Source organism: Chanodichthys erythropterus, chromosome 3, assembly GCF_024489055.1.
Source record: "Chanodichthys erythropterus isolate Z2021 chromosome 3, ASM2448905v1, whole genome shotgun sequence".
NCBI lineage: Eukaryota > Metazoa > Chordata > Actinopteri > Cypriniformes > Xenocyprididae > Chanodichthys > Chanodichthys erythropterus.
In genome coordinates this window covers 61,954,711-61,975,779 of record NC_090223.1, presented here as the reverse complement: position 1 = coordinate 61,975,779, position 21,069 = coordinate 61,954,711, and the positions used below count along the sequence as shown (strand labels likewise).

General features: G+C 39.6%; 1 pseudogene; it reads left to right on the top strand.

The window, feature by feature from the left end:
* The window catches only part of LOC137007702 (uncharacterized), a 1,237,067-nt pseudogene that overhangs the window by 603,003 nt on the left and 612,995 nt on the right, over positions 1 to 21,069 (top strand).

Below are 21,069 nucleotides of genomic sequence, written 5' to 3'. Positions count from 1 at the left end.
CAGAAAGATTGAGAGAGTGAGAGTGAGAGTCTTGCATTCCATGCTGAATCGACGTTCTGAAACTTGTAAACGACATTCTTTGTTGTATTTTCCTGTCAAAAGTTCATTTGGAATTATTCAGGTTTTAAAGGCCACTGTCAAAGAAACCTGGGCTTCATTACACCTGAGCAGTGCCACAGGCTGATCGCCTCCACGCCACGCCGCATTGATGCAGTAATTCATGCAAAAGGAGCCCAACCAAGTATTGAGTGCATAGAAATGAATACTTTTCAGAAGCCTAACATTTCTGTTTAAAATATCCTTTTTTATTGATCTTTAGGAATATTTTAATTTAGATTGTGAATTGGTGGGTTTTTGTTAAAGGATCTCTATGTAGGAATGACACCCAGTGTAAAATATTGTTTGCCCCGCCCCCTCGTTCAGAGACGCGGATTGCCAGCTTTTACAGCATATGGTTGCTGATGAGTTGATTTATCTGTTGTTCATAGAGATTTTTTTGATGGATGCAGAGGCTTTTTAGGTCAGGAAGAATCTGCGATTCTCTGACCCAGTTTGTTTGCTGGTTTCCATGGCTGCAGTACGCGGTGTTTTGTGATGTCGAAATACTATTGGATAAACTGCAGCACACGGTTTTGCAGACCTTAAAAAAGACAGACATTCCGACACGGAACGCACATTTCAAAGTAGAATATCTGGCTGTAGCATTGTTTTTCTGAGGAACAAGTAGGTGAACTTAGCATGTTTCCTAAATATCTGCAAACATTTTTATATTTTTATTAAAGTAAAAATCTTACATAGAGCCTCTTTAAATGTGAGCCAAAATCATCACAATTAAAAGAACCAAAGACTTAAAGTACTTCAGTCTGACTAAAGTACTTCTGAGTCCCACAATTTGAGTTGAATTAGGCAAGGCAATTTGTATGGGACATTTAAAACACAATGGTAATTCAAAGTGTTTTACATAAAGAAGAGTCAAATACATAATAAAAATGTAACGCATAAGAAACAGAAATAACAGTAAAAACGGAATAGCTAGGAAGTTTGAGGGAGTTTTGTGTTGTCCATTAGAGTGGATCTAAATGGATCTCCTTCACACATCAGGACCGGTGTCAAACTCTACCTGTAAAGGCACTTCGAACTGATACACAAAGTTTCAATCTCCCCTTTTGCCAAGACACCTCCTGCACCACACAGCCCCAGTCCCCCTTCTGGAGATATCTTAACTATGCAACGTATACAAATCCATTTCCAAAGGAGAAATTTCAACGGCATCACATTTTATGTTGGGGTTGTATGTTTGGTCATGGGAGCTGATCAATTGTTGTTCATCAATTGTTATCATGCCACCAGCTAGCAGCAGTAAGTGTGGCACATATTCAAGTATTTTAAAATAGCCCTTTTATAGATACAGTATTTTCTGGAACATAAGAAAACATTGGAACATTGGGGCCATTACTCTTTAATTTGTACATGCTTCCGCTTGGCAACATAATTAGAAAACACAAAATTTCTTTTCATTTCTATGTTGATGATTCTCAGTTGTACCTTCCATTGAAAACTAGAGATTTTCTGCAGCCTCTCATGGACTGTCTTGAGGGTATTAAATGCTGGAGGGCAAATAATTTCCTCCAGCTTAACAATGACAAAACTGAGGTGATTATTTTTGGACCCTCCAAAAACAGAAATTCTAAAGCCAATTACTTAGACAATCTTACTCTATATATTATGTCACATGCAAAAAATGTAGGTGTTATCTTTGACTCTGAGCTTTGTCTTGAAAAACAAATTAGCTTAGTTGTTAAAAACAGCTTCTATCAACTGAGAATTTGTATTGTATTATATTGTATATCTTTATTGTCCACCAAGGTGAAAAATTGTATTTGGCTCACCAGCACAAGTAACTTTTTTACCTTCATAAATAGTTTTCTAAGTCCTTACGATGGTTAATTGACTTGTATTGGTGTGTTTGAGGCGTGCACTAACCCCCTCTGGCACGTCTAGGCCAGAAAACAGTACTTGCAAGTTGAGCTGTGCTGACCCGACACAATCTCGCCTCATGTTCACGGTCACGCGAGAGTGACAAAATGCTTTACAGTAATTCAATATACACATAGCGACCTCACACAATATGATCTCACTTTGATCATACCAAAACGACATTTATTTCATCATCAGTCATGGCGGAGCCACTAAAAAAACGGAGGAAACCATTGTCCGAAGATTCTAGGAAGAGAAAACGTGAACTAGACCGAGAGAGAGCTCATTCTCGAGTCAACCTTGGACCAGCTTTTACGGAATGGCGTCAACTGAAACAGAGCGAAGGACTTCAAACCGATTCCGACGTGGCTTTTATGTTGTTGAACTTGTAAGTAACCTTGCCAAACAACTTTATTTTCTTACTATTTCCATTAGATCTATTGTTATTTCATGTCCATCGAGATATAGCCACTGTTATGTGGCATGTATTTAGCTTATCGGCTCGCAGAGATGCAAGCATGCTAATTCGCCCGCTGTGTTACTATGTGGTGGGATTGATGAGTGTTTCTCTATTTGTCATGTATGGGCTTTATGTGAGACAACTGCAGTTCAACCGGTAGTTTCAATAGTATAGTAAATTCCCAGAATATTGTTTACATTGCGTCAGCGACTGGCTTCACTTTAGACCAATGCAAGATTTCAAAGCTAATGCCAAGGCATGCGTTGCTCCTGACTGTTGTCCAAATTGAGTATTCATTTCCTTTTGAAAGATTTACATACTATTGACAATGTGCTGTAATAAGACTGCATTACTTTTTTTTTAGTTACAAATGTTGGAAAACAACTTCTACGCCAAGCAAGGGACAGCAAAGACAACCACAGATACCAGTGTCTAGCATCACAGAAAAGTCGGATCGTGAGCCGTATGTTTCCCAACTACATTTACAAATTATGACTTTAGGAATTAATTTTGACATTCATTTTATTAGATATGGTTCAAATGAAGGTCTTGGTGTTCAGCCACTGGGAGAAGTAGTAGCAGCTTTGGAATCAAGGTAGTTAGTTATTTATTGCGTTGTAGTCGTTGTAGTCCAGAGCCGTGCTTGGAGTATTTATGACAATGTGATTCACTGAAGGAACCTTCACCTTACTGAGTTCCGCTTTAAAAAACAGCAAAAACAGAACAAGAAAACAGACAAATTCACATTTCATAAAATTACAATTCATGCCATGTCATTTCATTTGTCAAACACTTGCAGAATTAAGAATTTTAATAGCATTTGGAATAAATGATCGCTTGAACACAATTTTGTTCAAGGTATTCTGTAGTGCCTACCTGATCTCAAGGGATCAAATTGGCTAAAGAGAGGGTGTGAACTATCTGCAAGGATACCTCTCGCCTTCTTCCTTCCCCTTTCAACATAAAGTTGTCCTAGGGGCTTCTGTGGTCTGCCATCTATTTTGCTTGCCTTTGACACAATTCTGGTGAGCTTATTCCTAGATCTGCAGTTTAAATGTTCATACCAGGCAGGGATATGATAAGACGTACACTCTCCACAATAGATTTGTAAACAAGTTCTAAAATATGCTGACTAACTCCAAAGCCACTAAGTTGTCTTAGAAGAAATAATCGCTCTGAACATCTTTTAAAGATATACTCAGAGTTATCGACAAAGCTCACCTGTGAGTCCAGGATTGAGCCGAGATATTTAAAATTCTGTAATTCTGAAATTGGTTGGATTGTCATCTGTTTTTGTACACATAATTAATTATTTTGTTTTCATAACATTAATTTCTAATTGGCTAAAATGACACCAAGTTTCAAGGGCCTTAGTGTGAGACAAATAAGCAACATCATACAGAGTTAGTTTTGTCCAGTAGGCCAACTAAGGCCATATCACCTGCATATTTTAAAATGTTCTTCCTAAACCAAAAACTTTTGTAAATACGTTTGTAAATAAAGAAAAGAGCACAGGAGAAAGAACACAGCCTTGTGGGCAACCTGTGCTTAAAGTGAGGACGTCTGACATAATACCTCTGACACAGACCCTCTGTGGACGGCAGAAAAGAACGTTTCTAATCAATAAAACTAACCCTGTATCAACATCAAGATCAACAAGCCTTTTTAAGACAATGTGTGTCTTCATTGAATTAAAAGCCGATGTGAAGTCCACAAATAAAATTCTGACATATGCTTTGGGATTCGTAAGATGTTTTGTAACTGTGTTTAGCAGGGTCAGTACAGCAGCATCTGAGCCTCTGTTACACTTATATACAAACTGAAGTGGATCTAACCTCGAGGCCACAGTTGAAGTTAGGTGGTTAGCCAAGACTCGCTCCATAGTTTTACATAGTATGGAAGTTATTGCAATAGGCCGAAAGTCATTTAATATACTGGCAACAGGCTTTTTTGCCACAGGCCTTATTATTGAATATTTCCATAATTTTGGCACTGTACAAGTATCTAAAAAAAACTGAAATAGCCTTGTAAAAACTCATTTTAATTGAGAAGCACAATCTTTAAGAAGTCTGGCTTTTAAACCATCTGGGGCAGTGGTTTTGTTTGGCTTCAGTTTTCAAAGGCTTGCAGTATCATCAGCCTCGTTGATAACTATTGATGTTTCTACAGGGAGATTATTGCATATCACATCACATTCTGTCCTATCGTCCTCAGTTTCAAATCTGCCATAAAAGTTGTTCAGATCATTAATAAAAGTTTGGTTTTTACTTACAAAACTATCATCCTGTTTTTTTAGACCTACCCATTGTTGGGAGACAGTTGAGGGGGGAAATTCTTAAAGTAAAATTTGATTATAAAAATAGGATAGAAGGTCAAGTATTAACTGGCAATGTAAGACAGGCATGGGAGGGATTAAATATATTATTTAATCCTTCCCATGCCTGTCTTACATTGCCAGTTAAAAATTGACCTTATTTGCTTAACAACAGGCTTTGCCCTCTTCACTACAGTCTTATATTTGGGCAAAAGATGAATTACATTATGGTCAGATTTCCCAAGGGGCGGTCTGCCTACCCCTTTATAAGCATTTAATATGCATTTAATCATTTCCAGACTTCAACACTTTCCTTTCAAGATTTGGAGAGAGTTATTCATGCATTTATCACATCAGTGCTGGACTATTGTAATTCGCTGTACCTAGGCCTTCCTCAATCTTCATTGGCACATTTGCAGATGGTCCAGAATGCAGCAGCTTGACTGTTAACTAGTGCAAAAAAACATGATCATATCACTCCAGTTTTAGCCTCCCTTCACTGGCTTCCTGTCCTTTTCAGAATTCAGTTTAAAATGTTGCTGATTGTTTTTAAAGCTCTTAATGGACAAGCACCATCCTATATCTCTGATCTTATTTATGTGAATCTTATTTGAGCTCCTAGGTCCCTCAGATCTGCCAATAACTTACTTAGTATAAGTGCATCTACAAATCAGCTCCATTGCATATTCCAAGCAATCAAGAGCTCAGAGAGGTTCATTTAAAGTAGCTAGACAGATTCTGCCAGTGTTGGTTCAGTGTAAACAATGATGTACATTTGAGTCCTTAAGATGGAGCGAAGTTAGCAAGGGAAGGGCATAAAAATCTGAAATTGAGCGCAGCCCTGGAGTACCTCAACAGGCACTTTGTAGATGTATTTGAAATATCCATCAGTCTCAGAACAGAGTATCAGAGCTGAATGACCAATCCTGTTCCTGGAGATCTACAAACATGCAGAGTTCAGATCCAACCCTAATCAAACACTCCTGCCTGTAATTATTAAGTGCCCCTGAAGATCTTAATTCACTGCTTCAGGTGCGTTTGATCAGGGCTCCAGGAACAGGACATCTTGTGTTTCATTCCTATTCAACTGTGCTCTGTCTGTTTGATGTGCATGTCCATACTGGTATTCGTTCACTGAAGTTTAATGGAGCCTGTTGTCAGAACATACACACTTGCATGAATTTGTAACATTTACAGGTAAGAGTATAACCATAGTTACAGTATAACCAGTTTTCTGCTGAGGAAAACACATCTCATAAGCACTCATTCTTTCTGTCTAATGTCACTAGTGTGATCGCTCCGTAACGGGCCCTGGCCTGCTTGAAGGGGCAGTGAGATCGCTAACCATGCCGGAGTACAGAATGGCTACTACTATTGTGTGTGCTATGTCTGACATTACAACAACAAATATCTTCTTTTACTTATTGAATAATAAAACACTTTTCATTTCATTTAAAGGTGCCCTTGATTCAAAAATTGAATTTACCTTGGCATAGTTAAATAACAAGAGTTCAGTACATGGAAAAGACATACAGCGAGTCTCAAACTCCATTGTTTCCTCCTTCTTATATAAATCTCATTTGTTTAAAAGACCTCCGGAAAACACGCGGATCTCAACATAACACCGACTGTTACGTAACAGTCGGGGTGTACGCCCCAATATTTGCATAATGCCAGCCCATGATGTCCCCAACATTATAAAAGGCATTAGACAAGGGCAGCCAGTTAACGTCTGGAGCAGCACACAGCCGAATCGTCAGACTAGGTAAGCAAGAACAACAGCGAAAAATGGCAGATGGAGCGATAATAACTGACATAATCCATGATAGCATGATATTTTTACTGATATTTGTAAATTGTCTTTCTAAAAGTTTCGTTAGCATGTTGCTAATGTACTGTTAAATGAGGTTAAAGTTACCATCGTTTCTTACTGTATTCACGGAGACGAGAGCTGTCGCTATTTTCATTTTTTAAACACTTGCAGTCTGTATAATTCATAAACACAACTTCATTCTTTATAAATCTCTCCAACAGTGTAGCAATAGCCGTTAGCCACGGAGAACAGCCTCAAATTCACTCAGAATAAAACTTTTAACATCCAAATAAATACTTTACTCACATAATTCGAAGCATGCATGCAGCATGCATGACGAACATCTTGTAAAGATCCATTTGAGGGTTATATTAGCTGTGTGAACTTTGTAAATGCGCTGTAATATAGTCGACAGCTCGTGTGGCAGGAAGCTCGCGTCTTAAAGGGGTGGCGTCGAGTGTAAATCAGTGCATTGTTAATGATGCCCCAAAATAGGCAGTTAAAAAAATTAATTTAAAAAAATCTATGGGGTATTTTGAGCTGAAACTTCACAGACACATTCTGGAGACACCTTAGATTTATATTACATCTTGTGAAAGAACGTTCTTGGGCACCTTTAAATAATTTGAATATATTTAGGTTTATATGGGGTCCGGTTCTCACCTTATTGATGAACAGAAATTGTAGTTTGTAAATTCCTCCATCAATGTCAGCATCTTCTAACAAGCTGATGATCTTAACCAGATGTGAAAAATAAAGCATACATACAAAATGTACAGTGGTGGGTCCCTTTGGACCAGGTTTGAAAAACACTGCTGTATAAGATCTATAGATGGGCAACTCTGGTCTTGGAGGGACACTATTCTGTAGAGCTCCATCCCTGATCAAATAAACCTGTAAAAATTAACCCAACCCTAAAATGTAACGGTAAAGGCTGATTTTTATTTCTGTGTTGCACCTACACCCGATACTCTGAGCAGTAGTCTATGCTGGGGTGTGCACAAATAGTTCAATATTTGAATATTCGATCTGTAATTAATATTCGAAAAAATAAAAAGACTATTTGAATTTGAATGAAACAGTGATGTTTATTGATCCCAGTAGAGTAAAACAGTTGTGCAGGTGAGTATAACGTGAAGTATAGATAAATGAAGCAATGCAGAGTGGTAATACTGTCTTGTGATCGTAGGAGTGAAGAGCTTGAATGACGCTGGAGAGTATGGACGCTGGAGACTGGAAACACTCACACACAGATGGAGAAGCACACGAGGGAATCAGGAGACGTTGGAGACAGTTAAGTAGATCGTCTGGAGTCCTTAAGGTAAGCATACAGGTAAGTATGATACAAACGAGACCGGACAGTGAGTGTGTGTGAGTGTGAGTCCTTTATACTGTGACTGATGAGTGCTGATGAGGTGCAGGTGTCAGTGATTAGTACTCTGGTGATTGGGTGCGCTGTGACTGGTTGATGGTGGAGCCTGGCATGTCTGTGACAGTACCCACCCCCCCACGGCCCGCTCCTGAGGGCCAAGGACCCCGACGTCGTGGTGGCCGTCCTCTTCCACATGGGGCAAGTCTGTCAGGGTGGCTGGCATGGAATGTTTTAAGAAGATTGGGATTGAGGATGTCATTTCTGGGGACCCTAGAGTGCTCCTCGGGAACGTAGCCTTCCCAGTCCACTAGGTATTCTAGTTGACCACCACGGCGCTGGGAGTCCAAGTGGAAGGGGGGGGGTTCGGCTGCTGCCACGTCAGGCTCTGTGGGGGGAGAAACAGAAGGATGGTGATGCTTTAGTAAAGACACATGGAATGTGGGGTGAATTCTGTACTGTGGAGGGAGTTGGAGTTGGTAAGTGACCAGTTGATCTGTTTGGTGATGGTGAATGGGCCAGTGAATCTGGGACTCAGTTTTTTGCAGGGCAGACGCAGTCTGATGTCCCGTAATGGTCCGTAATGAAGTCCACTCCCAGGTGTGACCAGGGTCGCTCAGGAACGGGCAGAGAATCGAGCTTGCCGGCTGGGAGATGACGAGGGCTCTTTGAGATGGCGCACTCCCTGCAGCCCTGCACGTACCTTCTGATGTCGTTGGCCATGTTGGGCCACCAGAAGCGCTCCTTTAGCAGCGAGAAGGTCTCATTGACCTCCGGGTGGCCAGTGCCAAGTGATGTTTGAGCAGAGTGAATCAGTGGAGTGCGTCGTGTCCTTGTGATGTACTGCAAGCCTTGGGGAAAACCCGGCGGAGCGTTGGTGGAGGCATTGCAGGAGGGTAAGGTCTCTTCCGACCAGGAGATGGGGCTCACAAAGATTGACTCGGGGAGAATTGTTTCAGGTTCTTTGTTCCTTTCATCTGGAGCATGGAGATAGGACAAGGCATCTGCCTTTACATTTTTGGAGCCAGGGCGATAGGAAATCGAGAAGTCGAATTGGGAGAAAAACATGGCCTACCGTGCTTGACTGGGATTAAGTCTCTTTGCAGCTCTCAGGTATACCAAGTTCTTATGGTCAGTTAAGACCAGGAAGGAATGTTTAGCTCCCCCCAACCAATGCCTCCACTCTTCCAAAGCAAGCTTGACGGCCAGGAGCTCGCGGTCACCGATGTCGTAGTTGACCTCCGCCGGGTTGAGCTTGTGGGAGAAGGCGCATGGATGGAGTTTACTTGGCGTCCCCTGCTGCTAAGATTGCACCACTCCCACTCCTGTGGTGGACGCGTCCACCTCCATGACGAAGGGCAGATCTGGATTTGGGTGGACGAGGAGTGTAGCGGTGGTGAAGGCTTTCTTGAGGGCTTCGAAGGCGTTGGTGGCTTCTTGAGTCCAGGACAGAGACTTGGTGAGTGGATGAACAATGGAACTGTAATTCTTTATGAAGTGGCGGTAGAAGTTAGCAAAGCCAAGAAAGCGCTGGAGTTCTTTGATTGTGGATGGTGTGGGCCAGGTCTTGATAGCTTCCACCTTACCCTCGTCCACCCTGATGCCACTGTGATCGATGATGTAACAGAGGAAGTGAACCTGAAGGTTGGTGGAATGAACATTTTTCAGCTTTCAAGAAGAGATGAAACTGCTGTAGGCATTGGAGGACCTCCGCAACGTGGTGGCGATGTTCGGCCAAGCTCTGGGAGTAGATAAGTATGTCGTCTATGTAGACCAGGACAAATCGATGGAGAAACTCCCGGAGGACCTCATGTATGAAATCCTGGAATACGGAGGGGGCGTTGACCAGGCCATACGGCATGACGAGATGTTCATAATGGCCGGTGGGAGTGACGAAGGCGAGGTCTTCCACTCGTCCCCCTCGCGTATCCAGATGAGATTGTACATGCTGTGGAGGTCCAGCTTGGTGAACACAGTGGCACCACGGAGATGTTCTAGAGCAGCTGGGACAAGAGGAAGGGGATACCGGAACTTAACGGTGATCTTGTTCAGTGCACGATAATCAATACAGGGCCGCAAGCCTCCATCCTTTTTCGCCACGAAGAAGAAACATCTGCAACATATATTAGTGCAGCTCGTTTTCTCACCCAAGCATGTGGATATTGTAGTTTTTTCTCAATATGAACATGTGAAACAATATAAACACAAAATAAATAATCATATACTGACTCGAGGCTTTATAAATAGGATGAGCGTAGTCATACAGGCAGAGCGTCAAACACCAGCAAACAGATACAAGAAGAATAATTCAATCACAGGCAAAAGTCTAGGCAGGCAGCAAACAATCCTAAACAAGGAAACAGTCCAGGGTCAAAAACACAGGCAAGGATCAAGGAACACGGAAACAAGGTTGGATACAAGGCTAAACAATAGCTGTGTCTCATTTTGAATGCTGCATCCTCCAGAGGTTGCAGAGATGAACACTGTAGTCGATCACAGACATTTTGTTCATCATTGCAACTCTGTTTCTGTATACTAACAAATGCTTTCATCTTCACTAACAGTGCAAACATGATATAACTAAGAGATTCGCTGAATAAAACGGGAGTTTGCATGTCAGTCACTGATAAACTCACGCCTTTTTGATTGACAGCTTCAACGTGCTGCTCCAACGATTGCAAAGGGGGCTTTCTTTGAGCTTTCTTTGAGCTTTCTTTATATAATTCAATCACCATTAAATAACAGATTATTTTCAACCTACTAAGAGAAACAACGCAAAGTGAAGTTTAGTCACTGATTTGATTTACTGACACACAGACAAAGATCATCCGACTGTACATGAATCATCACCTATCAAATTAAGCATTAGATTTAACACAGTTACTCACATGTTGCGTTACTATCGAGTCCAGGCACTGCACAATATTTTGTAATCCTCAATGACATGTTTATTGCTTGGTAGCTCGATCTGCTTTAGCACCACATAGACCTATGTTACTTAGGCTACCTATTCTATTGCATGTAATGCGCGGATCGGTGGGCGGGGCTAAACAGGCAGTGATGAAGTAGCCGTTCTTCTTCGGCAGAGGCAGTGCTAGCTGCCCTTTGACATCATAGATCCCCACTTTGTAAATCCTGTAATTTTCTGGGTCTGGTGTCAATTAAAGCTTTTATTGGACTAACAAGGAAGTTTTCAGCTCTTAAACTTACAGGATATACTTATAGTATGATGACCTTTAAATGTAAGTAGTTTCAAGCTTGTTTTTGTTTTAAACTTTGTTCTGCCTAATATCCTCCTCCTTTGTCTCTGTAACAGATATCTGTTGTACATTGCCAGCTCCTTAAGTATAACCCAAAATAAAACAAGTAAATACATTTTCTTTTCAAATTACATACAAATTTATTAATAATTTTCATTCATTGGCTGAGAGCGCAACATGGCTGCCGTGAACGCGTTGGCATAACCACGATATACTTCCTGTTTCCTTTCCTGCCTGTGTGTCCTACAAAAGACGTTTCGTTTAATTCTGGCTAAGGATACTCCATATACCACATAGGATTCGTCCTCTTGAGGATGCAGCCTTCGAAATTAAATTAAATGAGACACAGTTATAATTTAGCAATGAGTGTGTGTGTGAGTGCAGCTTATAAAGTGTCACTGATGGGAAACAGGTGTGAGTGCATGATTGGTTCCTAGGTGGGGGGTTGTGGGAAATCGAGTCCATATGATGATAATAGAACATGGATCCACGGCACATGTAACAATATGTTTTGCTTGCACATATTGTTTAATGCTTTGAACTAAAAGAAAACCTTAAGATATAATGTAAGCTTGTTTTGTATATTGCCTAATCGTAAGCTTGTCCAGAAATGGTTACAAAATCTTGATGAATATAAAAAAAATAACGTCTTTCTCATTCTACATGTGGTACTCACAGCCAACACTATACCTACGGGGTACACATGACGCAGAAGTAAAAATCAGCCTTAAGTCTTCAGGAATGCTTGAAAATTACAGGCAGGTGTATTTGATTAGGGATGAGACTTGAGTCTGCAAAAGAGTGGCCCTCCAGTACCAAAGCTGCCCATCCCTGATCCATAGGATACAAACATGTTTGTGGCGACCAGGCCGGGCAAGAGCCATGAGAGAATGGCACGAGGGTCTCTCACGGAGGAGCTCCGGGTGCATAAAAGGAGGAGCGACGACAGTGAAGGACGAGAGAGGACCAGGCCTGGATATTATTTTATGTTTTATTATGTTTGTGTGGTCATTACTTTCGCATTACTTTCGTGCTGTATTTGTTTATTTTGAAATTAAAGTTTTGTTTAAACATTCGCCAGTTCCCGCCTCCTTCTTCCCGTACATGTACGAACTGTGTTACAATGTTGTTGGTTTTGATGTTTTAAATGTCTAAATTGTTTTATGTCTATTTTTGCCCTAGACCTAATGGAACTGAAAGAGATGAGTCATGAACTTAATGAAAAGCAAGAAGAGGAAGAACATTATTATAAACATCATGATTTCATGACTGGGGAAAGAGCGACACAGGCTTCCTCACAAAAAAGAGCTCAAAAGATTGGAACTAGAAGTTATTTCACCTGCCAACAGTGTGGAAATAGTTTCAGACATAAAGAAACCTTTAAATACCACATGAGAATTCACACTGGAGAAAAGCCGTATACCTGCCGACAATGTGGACAGAGTTTCAGTCAAAAGGGAAGCCTTAAAGTCCACATTAGAATTCACACTGGAGAAAAGCTTTACATCTGTCAAGAGTGTGGAAAGAGTTTCAATAGAAAAGGAAGACTTGAAAATCACATGAGAATTCACACTGGAGAAAAACCCTTCACCTGCCAACAATGTGGACAGAGTTTCAGTCAAAAGGGAAGCCTTACAGTCCACATGAGAATTCACACTGGTGAGAAGCCTTACACCTGCCAACAGTGTGGAAAGAGTTTCACATGTGAAGACAGCCTTAAAGTCCACATGAGAATTCACACTGGAGAGAAGCCTTACACCTGCCAACAGTGTGGACAGAGTTTCACACGTGAAGAAACCCTTAAAGTCCACATGAGAATTCATACTGGAGATAAACCTTTCACCTGCCAACAATGTGGACAGAGTTTCAAACATAAAGGAAGCCTTAAAGTCCACATGAGAATTCACACTGGAGAGAAACCTTACACCTGCCAACAGTGTGGAAAGAGTTTCTCACGTGAAGAAAGCCTTAAAGACCACGTGAGAATTCACACTGGAGAAAAGCCGTATACCTGCCGACAATGTGGACAGAGTTTCAGTCAAAAGGGAAGCCTTACAGTCCATGTGAGAATTCACACTGGAGAAAAGCCTTACACCTGCCAACAGTGTGGAAGGAGTTTCAGTCAAAAGGGAAGCTATACGGGCCACATGAAAATTCACACTGGAGAAAAGCTTTACATCTGTCAAGAGTGTGGAAAGAGTTTCAATAGTAAAGGAACACTTGAAATCCACATGGGAATTCACACCGGAGAGAAGCCTTTCACCTGCCAACAATGTGGACAGAGTTTCAGTCATAAAAGAAACCTTAATGTCCACACGAGAATTCACACTGGAGAGAAGCCTTACACTTGCCAACAGTGTGAAAAGAGTTTCAGACATAAAGAAACCCTTAAAGGCCACATGAGAGTTCATACTGGAGAGAAACCCTTCACCTGCCAACAATGTGGACAGAGTTTCAGTCATAAAAGAAACCTTAAAGGCCACATGAGAGTTCACACTGGAGAGAAACCTTTCACCTGCCAACAATGTGGAAAGAGTTTCACACATAAAGGAAACCTTAATGTCCACATGAGATTTCACACTTGAGAGAAGCCTTACACCTGCCAACAGTGTGGAAAGAGTTTCATTCGAAAAGAAAGTCTTAAAGTCCACATGAGAACTCACACTGGAGAAAAGCCTTAAGGCAGGAACACACCTGGTTTGCAAAGGCATTTCATCTTACACAGGCGCAGAAGGGACATGCTACTTGTCCGTCGGCTGTCGAGCGTCGGTTTGGACTGAGGATCAGATGGACCGAGGAGCTCCGATGCCGAGGAACTCCAATGCCGATTCAGAGCAACTCTGGACACATACGCCGACGTGAGCCAAACCTGCAGTCTGCTTTCGGCGCCACTAGTTTGTCGGTGTTGGCTTGGTGTGTTCCTGCCTTTACACCTGCATTCTGTGCGAGAATGGCTTCACAATGGAACGAAGCCTTAGGGAACACATGAATATTCACACTGAAGAGAAATCATTTACATGTGATCAGTGTGGAGTTTCATATTTAAAGGGGACCTTAAGGTCCACATAAGGATTCACTCAAAAGAGAACTGAAAACAATTCTTGAATAAAAGTACACATACTTTACAACGAAAATTACTCCAAGTTAAAAGTGACCAATTTTAAGACAACCTGAGTTAAAGTCTTGGAGTATCTGATTTTAACTGTACTTAAGTATTTTACTCATACTGAATTTAGCTATAAACAGATATGTATAGGCTGCACATCATTGAAAACACTAAAGGTGCTCATTAATTTTATTTAAGAGTTGAAATTAATTATTTTGCTTTTTTTCTTAGAGCAATTTCTGTCCTCCGGTCTGGAAAGCAAAGTCGGAGCGATGTCACAAAATCTGACGTCATCAGTATTCAGCGATATTCAATATTCAGCATGAGGAAGCATCACTTCTCTCGCCTCGGTCTCTTATCATTCAGAGACATATCGTTGGTGTTCGTTTCCTCAGTGCTACAACACAAAAATATGTTTTCCTGCAAGACGACCAGAGCAAAAGCTTGGGTGCATGAGGATTGTTTTGCTGTAATCTACCAACACAAATGGAAAATATGTTCGTATGAGATCACATTACAGCAGAGAATTCAAATGTCACAAAATTGTGTTCATTCACCTCTGCGTTCGGACATACAACAAGCCATATGTATGTTTCCCTCAGCACAGCAGCACATGAGTGTTGTTTGTATTTTGCCCGTGATGCAGTCAGAACTTGAGTTTGAATATGAACACATGAAAAATACAATTGTTGTTGTGATATACAGGTGGAGCGTTTATTTGATCGGTTTCAGCACGGAGCTTCGCTTTGTGTTTATCAACGCTAGCCACATGGATCCAAGCTCATACAGAAAAAAGTATCCATGTTTACAGTTTTTATAGACATATTTCACATATTCTCCTGCACCAAACATGAACCAGCCTGGTGTATGCACACATATTTTATCAAGTCTTCTTCAAATAAATTATATGTGCAAACTGGACACCGATGCAGTGGTGTGGCCTATCACAATGACATGATTATTCTAATAGACAAAAGACTGGTTTAGATTGAAAATTCAAAGAAAGATGGACAAAAAATTGTCTTTATTCTTTCTGTGTTTGTGTTGTTTATCATGAGACTGCAGTGCTAGTAAATGTGATCAAAGTAACCTATTATTAGCCCTTTTTAAATATTCTTTTGCCCTTGTGCTTGGGAGTTTGTTGTCATTTTATCCGTGCTTATATATATATTAATATTCATTATTCTGTATAATGAGAGTGTTGTAGGTCTTGTTCTCGCCCCTCTTCCCCCTCTCTAGGCTCTCATTTTTCCAGAGCTTTACACACCCATTTTCACAGAGATTTTGAGCTTTGGGGTGTGAACGACCAGGGGAAAATGGGGGTTTCATGAACCGTTAACAATCGACTATATATATATATAATATATATCATTTTTATAATTTCTTCCCCCCACTCTCTGACCTCCTGAAGGCTGCTGTGTAATTTGCACCCTAAGGCACATTGAGGGAAGCATTTCAATAACCATTAAATATATATTTATTTTAAAATATAAATATATTTAAAGTATATTTAAAAATATCCTTAGTCCTCCAAGGTTTATAATGGTTGTGAACAGCTGCCAAATTTCTGAAGACAAAAAAATGAATCCATCCATAAAAAAAATTAATACATATGACTCCAGGCCCTCTGAAGCATTATAAAGTAAAATAACAAGCTTCTGGCAGGACAGCCATATGCATTCAACGTACGTCCAAAAAAACTTTCGCAATGGCGTACACAATGACATGGCGTACTAGCATACATCATGGCGCAGTGTAGAACATCATTTCATTGTGTACTGTGTCGCTGTAGAATCAAAATTGACCTTGTTTATTTTGTTACCTCAAATTGCTAGTTTTGTGGTGAACAAGTCAATCCACACACAAAAAAATAATTTGGCTTCATAATATTTAATCAATCTGAAAATGCTCCTCCCCTCTGCAACAGTGCCCCTTCTCTAATGACATCAGTTTGACAGCTTGGGTTGAAAACGCTTAAACCACTCCCCTCCGACCGTTAGTCTGCTGTGAGAGAGAGATGGAGAGGAGGAGCGCTAAAATAAAATCCTGCCCTCTATTCAATATTCTGTTTCACTTGGAAATACGTCACAACACTGGAGAAAAGTCGTTTGCAACATCCAGTTCACAGGGATTTTAATACTGTATTTTTTAAACAATATATTCACTGTATTTTCAGTTTGCATATCACATCAGATTACACAATAAATAACATGTAAGTCACAGCAAACATGTTGACCCTATTCTCCCTCCCACCCCCCATTCCCAAACAAAGAAAAGGAAAAAAGAGAAGAAGAAGAAGAATTTTTTTTTTTTTTTTTAAAGATACAGGTCTATGTAGGAGATCATGATGCTACCCTACTCCCTTAAAGCTGCTTTTTCTTGTAGCAGGTTAACAACATTAACATTAAAAAAATATTAAATGGTTTACAGACATCTTTAAAAAACATTTGGTTTCTTTTTGACAATGTTATTTTTTCCATTGACATACTTTATGCCATTTCTTTAATCCACATCCCAATTCTTGGCTCATTGATATTTTATTACACGTTTAGCTTGTAAAATACACATCTATAAATCTGACCTCTTTGGTATGTAACATTGGGCTGATAGGATATACCCAGGATGTTAATGCTGTATTTAGTGTATTTTGACATACTTAACACTAAAATTTGACTCTGCTCTATACATACGGCCCCTGTTGTAACAACAACAAAAAAAAACTTTCATCATACTTATGGCACCAGAGAGTATCTGTGTGCAATTAAGGCTATATTCACATTGCAGCTGATTTTCCACTCAAAATAAGTTTTTGTTGTGTTTTTTGGGTGAGGCTGTTCAGACGACCTTTAAATGTGGCCCATATCAGATGTTCATCTTCCACAAGACTTCATCCTGGTCATCATGGAAACATGAAAATAGAGACACCAGCCACCAGTGTTGGGCACGTTACTTTAAAAAAGTAATTAGTTATAGTTACTAATTACTTCTCACAAATAGTAACGGCATTAGTAACTGAGTTACATCATTTTAAAAGTAACTAATTACCAGGGAAAGTAACTATTGCGTTACTTTTTAAAAAAAAATATGTCAAATAACTTGAATGCCCCCAATATTAAATTTAAGTCTAAGAATAAGTTATTCTTGATCCGACTCGTGACATGATGCGCTCTTGCTTATGAAATTTCTCTGTACTCTACAATAGGTGTTGGTAGCCATTAAAGAAAATGTAGTTTCATATTTATGTTTAAATAGTCCTATGTTATGTTTTAAATTAATTTACTTGGTTATGAAAAGTGAACAGCATGAGTAAGAAGCATCATAAGATGCGCAATCGGGAGACATGGAGTGGGTCAGACATGATTTTAAACACTTCATTAAGTTTTGTTTTGTAGAAAGCCTTTCTTTAAAGTGAATTTCGTTTTGTAAAAATTGTATCTTAATTTTAATCAATATTTCATCAACCAATTGCCTGGATTTAATAAATAAGAAGCAAATATAGCAGACAATATAATCATGGCAGGCGCGGACGCGATCACTGGTGCGTGAACTGGAGCGCAACTTATAGGCTAAATAAATCGAAACTCAGCGGCTGCTTGCCTCACATACATGAGAAATATATCTATAGAAAGCTTGAAATATCTAAAAACGAAAAGAAATAGGCTACTCTGATTATGTAAACTAAACCGAAAGAAATGTGCATTCTCTCTCAAGGCGCGCCCACAATGAGCAGATGAGAGTCAGCAATGTCAACTTCATCTTCACAGCCGACACTGATTAAGAAAACATTACTTTATTAATAAACAATTAAAATGTCTCCTTGCTGTTTTGGTCACATTCATAATTATTACTTTTGCCGTGTTTTTATGGCAAGCTTTATGCATGCGCTTGAGTTCTATATAGCCTTTATTACATAAACGCATTATTATGGTTTATTTGCTCCAGTATTTAAGAAATTAAATTATTATAAATGTGATTAGTCAACTAACGGCTTAAATTAATAACTACTAGTCGACTAGAAAACTTATTTCACATATAGGTATCCTGCACGTCACAAAGGGTATTCTGGCTTGAGCTCGCGTTCCGCTTGCATGCTCACAGACACATACACACAGAGCATCGTTTATTATTATTAGTTTAAAATTATATTTGTGTATGGCTATCCGCAGCGCACACCAGAGAAAAAACTTTGCAGGTCCTATGGCTGAGAGAGCCTACTCGGATGAAAACCGCTTCAGTGAGCTCAATTATAGTAACGCTGCATTTTTTTTGCCAGTAACAGTAACGGCATTATAACGGGAGAAAAAGTAATTCGTTTGATTACTCGTTACTGAAAAAAGTAACGGCGTTTATTTATAACGCCGTTATTCCCATCACTGCCAGCCACCATAGTCACATGTTTACCAGGAGCCAGAGCACCTGACATAAAAGCAAATTTATAAGTGCTGGCTAATGCTAATAGTAAATACTCTAAAATGTTTGACAAACTTGGCTAAAACCGGATGATTACATTACTTTAAATGAGTCTAGCCCTCAAGGTTACGATTATCTACACAATCCTCATCAGAAAGGCAAAGGGGGAGGTGTTGCTGTAATTTATAGTAATACTTACAGTATTAGTCAAAAGTCTTTCAAATATAATTCCTTCAAAGTCATGGTACTTTATGTAACATCATGTAAGTTGACATTTGTGCTGGCTACTGTATACAGGCCACCAGGACACCATACAGACTTTATTAAAGAATTTGCTGATTTTCTATCAGAATTAGTTCTAGCTGCAGATAAAGTCCTTGTTGTTGGTGATTTTAATATCCATGTAGATAATAAAAAGACGCATTGGGATTGGCATTTACAGATATTCTAAACTCAATTGAAGTTAGACAACATGTGTCAGGACCCACTCATTGTCGTAATCATACTTTAGATTTAATATTTTCCCATGGAATTGATATTGATGACGTTGAAATTCTGCAGAAGAGTGACGACATCTCAGATCATTATCAAGTCTTGTGTATACTACATTTAGTCAAGGCGGCTAAACTGCCTCCCTGCCATAATTATGGTAGAACCATCAGTTCTACCGCTAAAGATCACTTTATAAATAATCTTCCTGATCAGTTTCATCGCATTAATATACCAGACAGCTTAGAAGACCTCAATGTTGCAACAGAAACTATTGCCTCTGTTTTTTCCAGCACATTAGATTCAGTTGCTCCTTTGCGCTTAAAAAAGAATAAAGAAATTAATCCAACATTGTGGTACAATGAGCACACTCAGGCCCTAAGGGTAGCAGCCAGAAAATTGGAGCGCAGCTGTAAGAAAACAAAACTAGAAGTATTTCGCATTTCGTGGAGAGAATGATTGAGTACAGAAAGGCCTTAAAAACGTTTAAAAAGAAACTTTTAAACTCTAAACCTTTAGAATAGAATAAGCACAACCCTAGGTATTAATTTGATTAGTGGCTAAATTAACAAGAAATAAAGCTTCAACTTATGATGTTTCCAAAGAGCACAGCAATGACTTTATGAACTTCTTTACTTGCAAAATTGACAATATTAGAGAAAATTACAACCATACAACCGTCTACTACAGTATCGCGTCAGACATTGCATTGTAGTGTCCCTGAGGAAAAATTACATTCATTCACTGCTTTAGAAGAGGAAGAATTGTCTAATCTTGTTAAATCATCAAAATCAACAACATGTATGTTAGACCCTATACCGAATAAGCAATTGAAAGAGATGCTTCCAGAGGTCAGATCATAGATTGTCTTTATCACTAGGATATGTACCAAAAAAATTTAAGCTGGCTATTACTAAACCTCAACTTGATCCTGGAGAATTAGTCAATTACAGGCCAATCTCAAATCTCACTTTTCTGTCAAAAATACTAGAAAAGGCAGAATCATCACAAATATTTTACTATTTTAGAAAGAAATAATATCTGTGAGAATTTCCAGTCAGGATTTAGACCGTACCATAGTACTGAGACTGCTCTCATTAGAGTTACTAATGATTAGCTGTTATAGAGAGATACAACCACGATCTGATGATAAGCGTTACTGGATCTTAGTGCTGCATTTGACACTATTGATCACAATATTCTTTTAAATAGACTCGAAAATTATGTTGGCATTAGTGGAATTGCACTGTCATGGTTCAAATCATTCTTATCTGACCGTTATCAGTTTGTAGTTGTAAATATCTCAAAGAGATGTGTAAGGCCCGCCCAATCGGCCCAATGGCGGTTTCCCACAGGACGGGGAATGTTTCTTGCGCGTTCCGTCTTTTCAGTGTGGCTAAGTAGTTTAATTCCAATTAAATGTTTATCTGACTCCATTTTATTATGACCTCGAATTTAGGTTAGAATGCAATTGTTAATTGACAATTTATACGATAATTTATCTGGGCATTTGATTATTCTATTTAACTCTTAACTTTGATTGTGCTCGTTCATTCGGTTCTCAGAGTCGCACAGGGTCCTCGCACCAGCTGTTATGCAGGCCCACGATCACAAACTCGCCAGTCTGATCAATAACCAGAGGTTATGGCTAAAGCAATTTAACAATGCTGCCAATGCTTGCTATTGTTAAAAGGTACCCATGTAGCCCCATACAATCACCTATATAACAACTTAGAGCTCCGACAATAATCAGGGGTTATGACCAGTACTATGAGGTAATGTTGCCCCTCGATAGTAATTTATCTGGCCCCATATAGTTAATATTGTCACAGATCCCTTGTTCCCCTGGACTCCATTTCCCATCATCCTCC